Source organism: Hyperoodon ampullatus (assembly GCF_949752795.1).
Source record: "Hyperoodon ampullatus genome assembly, chromosome: 4".
NCBI classification, from domain to species: Eukaryota; Metazoa; Chordata; class Mammalia; order Artiodactyla; family Ziphiidae; genus Hyperoodon; species Hyperoodon ampullatus.
The window spans coordinates 174,175,403-174,184,938 of NC_136917.1; positions in this window are offsets into that span (position 1 = coordinate 174,175,403).

Below are 9,536 nucleotides of genomic sequence, written 5' to 3' on the forward strand. Positions count from 1 at the left end.
TTTGACCCCTTGATCTTGGACTTCCAGCCTCCAGACAGTGAGAGAACAAATTCCTGTTGTTCGAGCCACCCAGTCTATAGTGCTTTGTTATTGCAGCCCCAGGGCCTAGACTAGGCCCACCTCAGTCACCCAGGTACCATCCCTGTTGTAAAGCCCGGGACCTCAATCACATCTGCAAAGTCCCCTTCGCCATGGAACATAACATGTTCACAGGTTCTGGGGTTAGGGTGGCCATTCTTAGGGGTCCATTTTTCACCATTTGATGCTTCAATTACTTTAATCCTCTGAGGTAGGTACTGTTGTTCCCATTTTCTAGATGTGCAAACTAAGGCACGTGGCTGGGACTGCCTCCCCCGCTTTACCAAGCAGGCTGCCTGATGCCAAGCTGCCCACCGGCCCACAGGTCTCCACGAGTGTGCAGGTGCCCAGCAGTGATGAAGACCCTCACCCTGAAAGTGGGCCACCTCCTTCCCGTAGCTCTTAGTTACCTGTAAGAAATCTCACACGGGTTCTCTAAACCACCTCATCCTCAAGCCTAAGAAGACTATGGCCTTACACATGTGCAAGCAGCCTCAAAAGGGATGAGCAAAAATCCAAACGACAGCATCCACCCTTACTATGCTGAGTAAGGGTCATCCATGAGGCTATAAGAAGGGCTGACACTCACGGAGCCTCAGTGCAGCCCTGCACAAGTCATGGACCCAGGCAATAGTGCCTTCAATGTGGTCCCACAGGAGAAGGCAAGGACAAAGACACGTCTCCTGCCCTGGAGGGGCTTATATTCTGGTTTTTAAAGAAAAAAGTAGACTAAAAGTAACTCAATACACAAAATATCCAAGGAAGTATGTACATGAGAACTAAACCATCCGTGCGGTCTGCCGTGCCCAGAAATGAGGGCACTAACTATGCACTCATCCAGAGAGACGCCAGGGACAGGGGAGAACTCTGTGCTCGTTCATGAAAGAGGAAGTACTCGGCCCCCAGAGGGGACAGCGTGCTCACTCTCTCTCTCCCTCTCTCCCCAGCGCTTTCCCCGAAAACGTTCTGTTCATTACCCAGAACTTCCTAGAGGTGAGCAAAGATCAAAATGAGCTTAATCAGGCTTCCCTGGTGGCGCAGTGGTTGAGAGTCTGCCTGCTAATGCAGGGGGCACGGGTTCGAGCCCTGGCCTGGGTGGATCCCACATGCCACAGAGCAACTAGGCCCGTGAGCCACAACGACTGAGCCTGCGCGTCTGGAGCCTGTGCTCCGCAACAAGAGAGGCCGCAATAGTGAGATACCCGCGCACCGCGATGAAGAGTGGCCCCTGCTTGCCACAACTAGAGAAAGCCCTTGCACAGAAACGAAGACCCAACACAGCAAAAATTAATTAATTAATTAATAAACTCCTACCCCCAACATCTTCTTAAAAAAAAAAAAAGAAAAAGAAAAAGGATGAGCTGAATCAAGTCTATTCATTATTTTCCTCTCTGCAGCCAGCTTCATGGGCCCATTGCTCAGCCTCTATCCAGAAACAAATTCAGAGTCTCTGAAGAGAAATTAAGTTTTGCGTCATTAAAATTTCCAAAGCCATGAATCACCGGCAAACAGTATTTTATCCCGTTGTCTCCCCCTCCTGGACTTGTCCTGTTCCCTGGAATGTATCTCAACACCTCAGCTCGCTCCAAGCCTCCAGAACCTTTTCATGGGCAGCATTTGTAAAGCAATCATCTATTTTCGGATCTCATCCTGCGAGGCTGTTGGAATCAGGGCGATCAAACCTTGCAATCACATAGGGTCCTGCTGCTTTCCACCCTCAGCAAGGTGTGTCTTCCGAAACTAAGAGGACTTGTTACCCATCACATTTCCAGGATAATATAAAATTAGCTTTTTAAAACACGTGTTTTGCCGTTTATAAGAGTTCCTTTGCAATAACGTGATCAGATATGCAAAGAGGTGAAAGGGTATGTATCCAGCCATTTTCACTCAGTCAGTGGTCAGGCTTCCAGCGAGGTTTTGCCCTGGCATCTTCCCCCCGTGTAAAACAAGGTGACAGTGCCAGCCTCCTCCTCGCTGCGCTGAATGAGACCACGTCTGTGTCTGGGTCATTTTCAAGTTTTTGAAACAGTCACTCATAAACGCTGAGCTCTGTATTATGATGAGTTAATCCAGTTTCTTGGAAATACCCAAGGTCTTCATTATGTTGGCAGGTCTTTATTCCGAGATTAGCTAGTTCAACCACAAGTGGATTTATCCCTTAATTGCTGCCACATAGGTGGTGCACCGTCACGGAGCTGGGATGCTCTGTTCTCATTCTGAGACCGAGACCAGCGGGCTTGGGGCTCTGACTCTCAAGGCAAGTTGCTTGTTATGTGTCAGCCTCTTCCTGTGTGAAGAGGGAATATTATGACTCCCAGGATGTTAATAAGAAGAGTTTCTTTATCTTTTTTTTTCACCAGCAATAAAAATATGATTTATTTCTTTTTTTAAATATAGATGTTATCTATTTATTTATTTTTAATTTTTTATTGGAGTGTGGATGCTTTACAATGTTGTGTTAGCCTCCATTGCACAGCAAAATGAATCAGCCATATACACACAGATATCCCCTTCCTTTTGGACTTCCCTCCCATTTAGGTCACCACAGTGTATTAGGTAGAGTTCCCTGTACTATACAGTATGTTCCTGTCAGCTGTCTATTTTATGCAGAGTATCAATAATGTATATGTGTCCATCCCAGGCTCCCAATTCCTCCCTCCCCGCCCCTTTCCCCCTTGGTGTCCATACATTTGTTCTCTACAACTGTGTCTCTAAGTCTGTCTTGTAAATAAGATAATCTATACCATTTTTCTAGATTCCACCTATATGTGTTATTATACGATATTTGCTTTCCTCTTTTGGACTTACTTCATTCTGTATGACGCTCTCTAGGTCCACCCACATCTCTACAAATGAAGAGATATGGAACACTTCATGAATGTGCCTGTCATCCTTATGCAGCGCCATGTTAATCTTCTCTGTATCGTTCCAACTTTAGTATCTGTGCTGCCGAAGCGAGCACACAAGAAGAGCTTCTAATGTGAGGCCTGCTCACAGCATGGCTTGCTGCCTCTGCCTCTATGTAGGTTTGTGTTGGAGAATGACATGACCCTCTGAACCTGAATGAGGAGGCGGATGGCTGCGCTGCTGTGGCTGAGCGCCCGGCACTGGAAAGGTGCTTTAGGAGAGGGTCTGGCAATCCAGAGCCTACTTGGAGGACATGGATTAGGGTTCTGGTGAGGAAACCCTACCCACATCACACCTGGAAGCTGCATCTGGGTTTTTTATTTATTTCTTAATCTGTTAAACCCATGCCCCTAATTTGCTCCCCCATGTCCCCCTTTGGTGACCACTAGTTTGTTTTCTATGTCTGTGAGGCTGTTTCTAGTTTGTATATAGATTTGTTTGTATTATATTTTTTGATTCCACGTGTAAGTGATGTCATATAGTATTTGTCTTTCTCTAACTTACTTCACTAAGCATAGGTCCACCCATGTTGCTGCAAATGGCAGTATTTCATTATTTTTTATAGCTGAGTACTATTCCATTGTATATATGTACCACATCTTCTTAAGCCAATCATCTGTTGATGGCACTTGGTTTGTTTCCATGTCTTGGCTATTGTAAATAGAGCTGCTATGAACATTGGGGTGCATGAATCTTTCCGAATTCGTGTTTTTGTTTTTTCCAGATATACACCAAGGATTGGAATTGCTGGATCATATGGTAGCCCTATTTTTAGTTTTGTAAGGACCCTCAATACTGTTTCCATAGTGGCTGCACCAATTTACCTTCCCACCAACAGTGTAAGAGGGTTCCCTTTTCTCCACATTGTTTCCAGCATAGTGACATAATCGGGGTATCCCCCATCTCTTGTCTAGGATTTCTGCTCTGCAGTTGGGTGGGAGGATGAAGATGACACCCCCAGAAGACCTTTGGGTTCATGGCTCACATACCTATTTCCACAGGTGTCCAAGGACCCTAAGGTTGAGGCTCTATTTTGCCCTAAATGTGGTTTTTCTTGCATTATAACTTTGATTTCACTGCAGTTTGAATGCAAGATAACCATGAGCCCCCAAAGAATTTAAAAACAGTGAAGATTATGGGGCAGAAAGAATATATATAATTATTTTTTATTACATTACATTTTATGTGCAAACTTTGTATGCATTTACTTTGGAGTTGTTGTTTCTTATTTATATAAGCTTGCTCTTGTTCAACTGATTTATTTTTCCTTTTGGAAAAGTGTTTGTCTCTGGTAGAGCTGGAACACATCATCACATCATCATTTATCTCATTGAAATCAATGGAAACCTTTTTTTGTTTGTTTGTTTTTTTCACCTGTTGGCTCTTCACTTAAGGGCAGAGTTTTCAGGAGTAAAGTCCTCAAATTAAGTGTGAGATAAGTGTATTAACAAAGGTGTCTCACAACCTCTAATTTATTTTACCTCCTGGCCCTTTTCCCCATTGGAAATAGCTATGGAGGTTGAGGCATTTCAAGCTTACAGCTTCAGGGGAAGGATAATGCAGAAGAATAAAGGCACCAATTCGTGGCTTTTGAATTCCAAAGTAAGGTTTTGAGATTCATGACACGGATAATAGTTGTGAGACATAAAGCTTTCTGAACTGCTTGAACTGTGAGAGCTTATCAGCCTAAATCCATCATAACTAGAGGTGGGGTCAGGTCGCCTCTGCCCTAACCCACAGACCTGGGGAAAGAGTGGTGGATGAGCCAGTTTGCTCCTCTGAGGACCAGAAGGCTGTGATGCCTTGAGGCTCGAAGGTCTTGGAACTTTGATCCTACATTTGGAGAAGGAGGAAGGGAACTCAGAACTAAATGGAAGGAGTTTGCCCTGACTGGAATAGCCATCCATTTCTCTTACGAAGTTAAATGGAAACCCGAGGTAGAAAGTGATCTGATATCTCGGTCAACAGAAAATGGTGATTTGCCATGGCAACCGCTGCTCACAGCTATGGGAGCTGAAACCCCAATCAACCAGAAAGTCTCCCTGGCACCAGAAGCCAGCACTGGATTGGGGGATTGGGGGGGCCATGAGGGAGCCAGAGGAACTGGGAAGCTGGTCATTGTGGGGCTCCCCAAAAACACGGTATGGTCTAGCACCGAATCCACCCACCAGGGGAGCCCCTCTCCTCTCACCAGGAGCCCCCCAGGGGGCAATTTGGGATGGTTTCATCTGGGGGTGAGTTTTAAGTGTTATCTAACAATAGTAACAACTAGGGAATGTACTCAAGGAATTAAAAAACAGGTAAGATCAAAGAGAGTTTATGTAGTATAATATTTAGTAAAATAACTTAGAGTACCTTAATTTAGAAATATTCATTCACCTTCATTTATACATTCTTAATCATTCTTACATATTTATTAAAGCAAATTGCCCAGGAAGCACTTTCTTTCATGAACAAACAAGCAAAAAATCTTCACCAAATGTTCTATAATTTAGATTTCACAACAATGCAGATTTTCTTGCCTTATTAGGGTAACATAGTGGGGCTTTATGGTTTACATCTATACATAAATCTTAAGTACATTTCAGCTCAGAATCGCAGCAGTTAATAGGTTTACTTGTGGACCCCTTTAAATTCATGAACATGGATTAATTGTATCTGGTGTTATTAGACAATCATTTTTGAGGAAATGTACGAAATGACGATTTCTTAGGACCCCAAGCCCTCTCTGCAAATGTGATGCAAACAGTTCTGAAGCAGGAAGCAGCCAGTCATAAGCCAGCTCCTACCATTCTATCAGAGTAAATGCATTTTTCTCCTGCTGGTTGATTGACTTGGAGAAAATTTGTTGAGTTTATTCAATCTTGGCTGTCATTTGAGCCATTTCTTTTTTCCAATGTGCTGAAGAGCTTATGTAAAGGATTCATTTGGTAGCTTATAAATGATAAGCATCTCATACCTTTTAATAATTTGCATAAATATCTTGGTTCTACTCCAGCAGACACACCTGTTCAACACTGAGCCTCGTGATGTTGTCTCCCGACCGGCATCCTCAGCACCGCTCCTCCCAGATGAGGCTGGTCCCAACAGCCACTGAGACACACCAGGGTACATCCTCCCTTCTGTATTAAAGCAAAAACAAAAACAAAAAAACCACTGTGTGAAACTGTTGCAGGAAAAATGGGGCCCAAAAGGAGGGTCAGGTCCCAGGTCTTGAGTGAGTCTCTTGGACAGGCTGCCAATGAGGGTCCTTGGCTTCGCGCAGGAAAGGATTCAAGAGTGAGCCATAGCAAAGAGAAAGCAGGTTTATTTAGAGAGAGACACATTCCATAGACAGAATGCAGTCTGTCTTAGAAAGTGAAAGCGGCCCGAAATATGGGGTGTTTAGTTTTTATGGGCTGGGTACTTTCATAGGATAATGTGGGAGGATTATTCCAACTATTTTGGGGAAGGTGCACAGATTTCCAGGAATCGGGTCACCGCCCACTTTTTGGCTTTTTATGGTCGGCCTCGGAACTGTCATGGCACCTGTGGGTGTGTCATTTCGGTGATGTATTGCAGTGAGCATATACTGAGGCTCAAGGTCTACTAGAAGTCGAATCCTCTGCCATCTTGGTCCTAATAGGTTCTGACCCGTTTCTGGTGTATCCTCAATGGCTATGTCATTCTTTTAAAGGTTGTGCCCGTCCCCTTTCCTCCTTTCTCAAAAGGACATGGTGGGGGAAGCTGGTGACACTCCTGCGGGGGATGAAGGAAATCCTGCAACATAAAGAGGCCAGAAATAAATGAGCAAGAACCAGGTATATGAGAAAATCAATTCCTGGACTGCAGGTAATGAGTCGGGCAGGGCAGCCAAGTGCTCTCTTGGAAACACCTCCCCTGGCTACATCCAAATACAAAAGTCAAACTCTGATTTATCTTAAAATTTATGAGCTTTCTTGAGCCTTTGAGGGGCTGGTTTGGTTTCTGCATTAATACTTTAGTTTTACTGTCTGACGTTATTTCGGTGTACACTGACATTAGTTCATCTTCTCATAGAAGCAAGATCTCCTCAGATTACTTTAAAATTGTCCTGCCTTCCAGATGAGTAAACTGTAATCGCTTCCTGGCATCTGAGCACACACGCCTCCATCAGAGACCTGCACCGAGATCATCCTGCCAACGTCATCTCCATCAGAAGCGCATCTGAATTGAATTTGAAAGATTCTCCCCAGAGCAGCATTCACTCTTAGAAGACATCATTGTTAAATATGTGTTGGGTTTAAAGCACAGTGAAATGACTCCTTTGGTTATAGTTAAAAAACGAATGGATAGATTTCTCCAGACCTGAAATGGAATCTGGATCTCACTTGTGAGGATTAAGAAGGTTAAAGGTTAAAGTAATTCCTCCCCTTGACAATCTTATCATTCTCCTTCCTCACCACCACTAAGTCCAGGGAGTCTGTTAATTCCCCAGGAATTGCTCTTCCACTGGGCATTACAGGATGTCCAGCTGATGAAGGATGGGGGATAAATACTAAAGAAGAAGGAAAAACTACACAGAATTTGGAGAGTGATTTTGAAAGAATGTCCTGGCATTCCTCTGGAAGAATTTTTGCATGTTCCAACACTCCCTGTCATCCTGCCTGCTCTGAGATTTAGAGGGGATATTTCTCACCACATATGAACTTAGAATAACCTGACCAGTTTATCTTCCTAAAATAAAATGTGGTCATCACATTCCCTTAGCTGAAACTGTCAGCTATTCCCATACAAGGCAGCTCGTTGAGTCCTGCCTCCTTCCCCCTCACCTGGCACACACCATTCCCCTATCTGGACCACCCCTCTTCTAGTGTAGGATCTTACTGCATGACCTGTGGACCCCTGCACTAGAGCATCTAAGACAGGCCTGTGGCAGGTATGTGGGCACCTTAACCCTACATAGGGCTCTGCCAACTTGACTCCGGGGTCTGATACACGTGTGCTCTTAACAGAGACACCCAGGAGTTCCTGTCTCTGCACACGCTGCCTGACACAGGGTCGCATCAGACTCCTTACCGTGGACACATGTCACAGGATGCTCAATGTGGTTGGTGGGGCCATTGGCATTTACTGTATTTCTCTCTGATGTTGGTTCTGCCTCATGCTGTTTACCTCCAGAGGGAGAGAAACTTGATGTGAGACAGGCAACCCTTCCAGACCTAGCCTTGGCAGTCCTGCTCTTCAGGGAAGCCGAGTGTGTGCATGGCACCTGCAGGAATGGGTGGAGCGGACAGCCGCCCACTTGGGCAGGAACCTCCTGCATAATGGCCTCCATGCTCTGGCTTATTCCTTCTAGCCTACCTGGCCGGCTGCGACTTTCTTACCTGAGTGAAAACACTGGTTTTGGTAAGGAATGAGCTTTGTTATTTTTATTTTTTAATAAAAATTGTATATATCTGAGGTGTGCAATGTGATGTTTTGAGATATATATATATATATATATATATATATATGTAAATGATTGCAACAATCAAGTTAATAAACACACCCATTACCTCACATGGTTACCGTGTGTGTGTGTCTGTGTGTGTGTGTGGTAAGAACACCTAAGATTTAATCTCTTAGCAAATTTCAGGTGTACAATACAGTCTTACTAACTATAGTCACCAGACTGAACATTGTACGAGCCTCAGCACCTATTCATCTTATAACCAGAAGGCTGTACCCTTTGACCAACCTCTCCCCATTTCCTCCAACCTCTGACCCTGGGAACCACCATTCTACTCTGTGCTTCTGTGAGTTCATTTTTTTTAGATTCCACATATAAGAGAGACCGTGCAGTATTTGTTTTTCTTAGTCTGGCTTATTTCACTCAACCTAATGTCCTCAAGGTTCATCGATGTTGTTGCAAATGGCAGGATTTCCTTCTTTTTTAAGGCTGAGTATTGAGAGCATTTTATATACAGTTTATGCTACATCTCAAGACCATAGAGGGAAATAGGGAAAGTCCAGGTAACAGAGAAATAAACAGATCATTTAAAAAAGTTATGTGGCCAATCTAACACGGCTTTCCCACCCCACCCCCCCAAAAAAAACAATGAAACAGAGGTAAGCAGGGTTGTTTCTAACAATAATAATTACAGACAAGATTCCCTTAGTATCTACTCTGTGCTGGATTCCATTCAAAACACTTCACTTCACATGCATTATGTTACTTATACTTTACAGCAATTCCAGTTAAAATTTACTATTATTATCCCCATTTAGGGACTTATAAAGAGGAAGAACCAAGAGTTTCAGTAATTTGTCCAGTGTTAGTTCTCTCACTGGGGCCCAGATGGCTGATTTCTCGAATCTGCATTTTTAAATCTCTGTGCTTCGCCTGTAACTGTGTGCGTCCTGGGAGAAGGAAAGCGGGGCAGCCTGACTCTCAGCTCCACCCTCAGGAGGGAGCAGTTGAGGACTGTTTCAGGGTTTCACACTGATTATTACAGCATGCACACACACACACACACACACACACACGTGCATCTGCACAAAGGTCAGCACAGCCCTGGGGCTTGGGGGCCCACATGGATGCTATTGCCTAC